Source organism: Oryzias melastigma, unplaced genomic scaffold, assembly GCF_002922805.2.
Source record: "Oryzias melastigma strain HK-1 unplaced genomic scaffold, ASM292280v2 sc00410, whole genome shotgun sequence".
Lineage (NCBI taxonomy): Eukaryota > Metazoa > Chordata > Actinopteri > Beloniformes > Adrianichthyidae > Oryzias > Oryzias melastigma.
The window spans coordinates 61698-66943 of record NW_023417007.1 but is presented as its reverse complement, the minus strand read 5'-3'; the positions used below and the strand labels follow the sequence as shown (position 1 = coordinate 66943).

At 37.1% G+C, this 5246-nt stretch overlaps 1 long non-coding RNA gene across 1 annotated transcript; it reads right to left on the bottom strand.

The window, feature by feature from the left end:
- Positions 1 to 3692: 3692 nt before the first annotated feature.
- LOC112139853 lies at positions 3693 to 5240 on the bottom strand. Its single transcript, XR_002918067.2, has 3 exons — positions 4290 to 5240; positions 3825 to 3891; positions 3693 to 3736 (listed from the first exon to the last, which is right to left on the bottom strand). It is a non-coding gene; the product is annotated as an uncharacterized LOC112139853 (long non-coding RNA).
- Positions 5241 to 5246: the final 6 nt, after the last annotated feature.

The window sequence follows — 5246 nt, the reverse complement described above, 5'->3', positions numbered from 1 at the left end:
AGAGATGGAGAAACCAAAGCTTTCTGAACCACCGAAGCGAAATGAACCAAAATGTATTGAAATGGTTCAGGGTTGAGAAGCATTTGACCCATTAAAATCCCGTGACATCTGTTGGCCAGACAACAAAATTGCAGCTCTATGGAAGGAAAAAAAAGTCAGTATGTTAAGTCATAAGTAGCAATCATCAATTTTATTTTTAAAATCTGTTTCTTTCATAAATAATCAAAACAAGATGTTGTCACATTAACATTTTGTGATTAAAATGTGTAAAGTAAATGATGTTTGTTTGGAAGATGGGTTTGAAAAGAATAAATTATATCTTTAAAATACCACATTTCCTAAAATAAATAGAGCAGTGAAATCATTGTGGAACTGCTGATATGTAAGCCTATCTACTGAATGTGAGCATACATTTATTCAGATGAAAAAATGTTAGGTGTGTTAATCAATCTCTGATTGAAACTACCAGTGAAGGATGTTCTACCAAACTGACTAAACATTTGACCCAGTTTATAAAGGAATGTAACCATAGCAACAACACCAGCAGGGTCTCCTCTGCTCTTTTATTAAAGGGAATTCTGGCTTTCCTTAGAAAACCGTCTCCTTTGTCTCAGCTCACTAAAAACAGCCAAACCTTTAGGCTCCAAGTCACCTCTTTAGATTGTGTTGCTGCTTCAATTAATTTATTACTAACAATAATATAAAATGATACACAAAATGATCTGTTGATACTAAAAACTATGATTTTTTTCTGTGTTTTATATGAATAAATATTTCTGTATTTACATAAAATGTAAAAAAAAAAAAAATCATAAATACCAAATACTGCAATCCTATTTTTAACAAAGTATTTACATATTTTCAATTTAAACAAATACAAGTTAACAAAAACCTTGCAACCACACCAAAAAATATTAATGAAAATGTGTAAAACAAAAAGAAAAAAACATTTCAATCACAATAAAAGTTGCCAATCCAAATACCCCACAACACCACCGTCCTGAACAGAAACATATGATACATCCAGGAATATGTACCAACAAACACTTATTTTATTTCTTAAAACTTAAATATTAAGCATTTATGATCATTGTTAAAAATGACTTTGCTCTAAGCAGGCCTTGAACCAGGTATCTTCTCATCAAAAAGTGAGAGCTCTCGCCACTGTGCCATCTTATAAATTAGACAACCCCAAATGATAAATATCTAGTCAGGCATTTTAATTGTTAGACATTTAGATATTAACAAAAAGCTAGATCGCTGGTTAAATCCACCTTTCTCGACCAAACTGAAGTGTTTTTCAACATTTTATGTTTTTCTTCCTCCCTTTCCCCTGGATGTGCAGCAGCTTTAACGTTTATCTATACCGGTACAGGTGTGCTCGGCTTTCTGTCCCTTCTGCTGCGAGTGAAACGAGCGGCAGTTTATAGAGAAATAAAATATCTGCGACCGACTCATAACTACTCTATTAAGGCCACAAACACAGGATGAGTGAACGGACTTATTGAAAACCCCGCAATGAATTCAAAACCGCGGGTGGACGGAAATGTGCGAGTGACGAAATGAAGCTTCAATTGGAAAGTCATGCGATCATCAGCAATCTGAAGCGAGCGCTCGATACTCCACTAGTGATACTTCCGCTTTGACAGACTCGATACAGAGTCGAGCTATCTGCTCGAGCAGAACACCTCTAGAATCAGGCTTGGACTCGGTAATGCAGTATACATATTTTAATAAACAAAAGACACCTCAGAAGAGGTAAAACTGCAAAAGGACAACAAAAAAAAAAAAAACTAAAGACTAAGGAAAAATAACCCTGAAAGAATTGCAAACCTCAGTGTCAGCTAACACAGGAAACTCACAGTCCTAACAGGACGCACCGACACTGAGAACTGAAAGGCTGCAACTTAAATAGTCTCAATTACAAAGTGCAGGCAGCTGTGCACTCCTCCACAGGGAGCAGCAGAGAAGGAGGAACCATCCAGGAGGAGTGACAGCTGACCTGCAAAACACAAAATGGCAGAGAAAACAGAAAAAAAACTTTCAACCGTGTCAGTAAATCTTTGTCAGTGATTTTCTGCAGAGATTTTAGAGCTGCTGTGTTGTTCTTCCTGGAAACATGAAAAACATCCTTTATTTCATGACTAAATCAACTCTTTGATTTCCTGTTATCACTGTGTGATCAATATCACAGTTGATCTCAAACATCAATAAATGTGTTTTCCTTTGCAGCTTTTTTCTGTCTGCAGCTCAGAGAGCAGGAATCTGGAATGTTGGATCTAAATGATTCTTTGTTGTTTGTTCATCCTCACATTCATGCTGTGATGAGGATCCTGCAGGATGAATGTCATGTTGGAGACACATTTAGAATAGTTTCAGAAGACTGAAGAGGATTTGTTAGAGAACAAGAGAAAACACTGCAGATAAAAGCATGTGCTGAATAAAGATGGATCTTTCTGAGGAGAAGAAGCTTCATCAAACTGACCGCTGTGCTTCCTTTAACACATCAAATCTAGTTTCAGTTTAAACTAAGTGGAGTTTAGATCAATGGGAGACTGGAAGCATCGCTGAGATCACATCAGGAAATTTTCCAGTCTTTCTGGTTATTAGATCAACATCCAAACCAGACTTTCTGTCTCTAAACTCTCTTCCTGTTTCTGTTCAGGACTTCAAGTCCCTCAAATGCAGCATTTGTGAGTCTCTGTTTGTTCCAACGGAACCAAGAAAGTGTCTGGAGTCTCCTTTCATTTGTCTGGACCTTCTTTTTCTCTGGACTCATTCTTCCTGTTGATCAGACAGAAATGTAGAAATCTGTGGTGCAGATCCGTGTCTGCCACTAGAGGGCAGCACAGCAGCTTCAGTCTTTTTGAGCTTAATGTGTTGTAGAAGTGTTTACTACGACCTGTAGCCCTCAGTATACCAGTAGAAATACATGAAGATTTTCTCTAAATGAGTTCACTGAGCGGTCTATGACCTTGATATTTCTTGAAGGTCACCTGTGTCCTCGAACAGGTGAGTAAGACACCTGGAAAGTTGCATTAAACTGTTGCTGTAAACAGAACTGATTTTATTAATGCGTTTTTTCTGTTAAACTTAATAGATTTATCACAGTTGTTTTTCTGATCAAGTTAATTGTTAAATTCAAAAGATGACTTTTTAGTTTACTGGGAAAACAAACACATGGGGGGGGGGGGGTATGGTTGTTTTTAATTCAATTTCTTTAAAGCAAAAGATCTATCACAAGTTCTTATACACTGGAAATGAAAATGCCATAAATGGAGGTTTTCCACAGCAATTAATGGTTCCATTAAATACAGATTAATTTGGTCACAATTGATTTTTTGCATAAAAATATAAATCCCATGAAAGCGCACATTTTGATATTTTACTTAAGTTTTGATTTTTATTTTGATGACACAAACATTATAATATTCATGCTGCCCCACCGGGCTGCACGGTGGCGCAGTGGTTAGCGCTCTTGCCTCACAGTGAGAAGGCCCCGGTTCGACTCCCGGCTGGGACCTTTCTGTGTGGAGTTTGCATGTTCTCCCCGTGCATGCGTGGGTTTTCACCAGGGACTCCGGCTTCCTCCCACCGTCCAAAAACATGCTTCATAGGTGAATTGGTGACTCTAGGTGTGAATGTGTGTGTGATTGAGGCCCTGTGACAGACTGGCGACCTGTCCAGGGTGTACCCCGCCTTCGCCCATCAGTAGCCGGGATAGGCTCCGGCACCCCTGCGACCCCGAAAGGGAAGAAGTGGTCAAGAAGATGGATGGATGATTCCCCGCCCCTTTTAATGATAAACCTGCAGCAGTTATTTACCTATTTGTTCCTGATCCTGCTCCAGACCCAATTCCAGAGGAGTTTAGCTAAGAGGGCTTCACGCATTCTGGGGGGAGGAGGGCGGGGGGGGGCACAGTTATCACACTTATTTAATATCAAACTGACAACAGAAATTCAAACCTTAGAATTCATAAATTCAAATTCAAATAGATTTTATTCATAGAGCACTTTTCTTATAATAGAATAGAATAGAATAGAAACACTTTATTCATCCCAGGCTGGGAAATTAGGCAAAAAACAAATACATCTCAAAGTCCTGTACATATAGAAACAAACAACACAATAAAAACACCCTCCTGATATTAAATAAAAGACAAACAACCCCCTTATATCCATATCTATATATGTATACAAGTGCATCTACAGACATATATTAGAAAAGATAAAATATGAGTAAATACAAATAGAAAGAGAGAGAACCCTGGAGACGATGTCAGTACCAACCTCCTGTCAGCTGGTGGTCTACTTCCTGACCCCAGGAGCCAGAGCCCCCCCACGTCACTGAGATCAAACCAAATAGAAACAAACTGTCTTCATTGAAATAGTTTGCAGCATCACTTTAGACTGAAGGTTTTGTTTCCATGAACCAGATAAACTGTTTCTTTACCGACAAATATTGTGATGAATCATTTCTGATGGACGTGCCCAGAATTATCAACTACAAGATCATCTGGAGCCAATGAGAGTTCTGCTGCTGTCCAGTGGAGAATCTCAGGAGAACAAGAACATGGAACCATCTTCAATGTTTTATGAAAATCTGTATCTAAAGGGTAAAATATCTGAAGAATAACTTCTTCACCTTTAGATAACATTAATGTCAAGAATCCAAATGATTTAAAAAGAAACTGAAAAACAAAAATCACATTTAAATGTTAAACAATTTATATTTTACAAACATTATTTTTACTTGGATAAAACATTGAATTTATTGAATGAACTCATTTGTTAATTATTCATTTTCTAACAGAAACAAATTAAATTGTCAGGAAAGTAAACAAAATAAACAAACATAAAATGAATAATGAAATAATCCTCAAAATGACCATTTTCTTTCCCTCCCTTTTCTCATTCCTGTCTTTCTTTATCTTCTGCTTGAGTGTCACTGATTTATTTATCAGTATTTTTTCTTGTCTTTTCCTTTTTTCATAGCAGCTGGATTACAGATGTTTTGTTGTTCTAAAAAGTCTCTCTGTTCTCTAACCTGCCGTCCTTCTGCAGTAATGGATGGAATATTCCATTACTGCAGAAGGACGGGGGAGGATGAAACTCTTTCACATGAACAGTTTAATGTTATTTTAGTGATTTGTGTTTTTATGACAGAGTTAAATCATAAAAATCATGAAAATATTTTATATATATTTCAGAAATATCTAAAGTCTTCATCTTGGATCACTTGCTGAC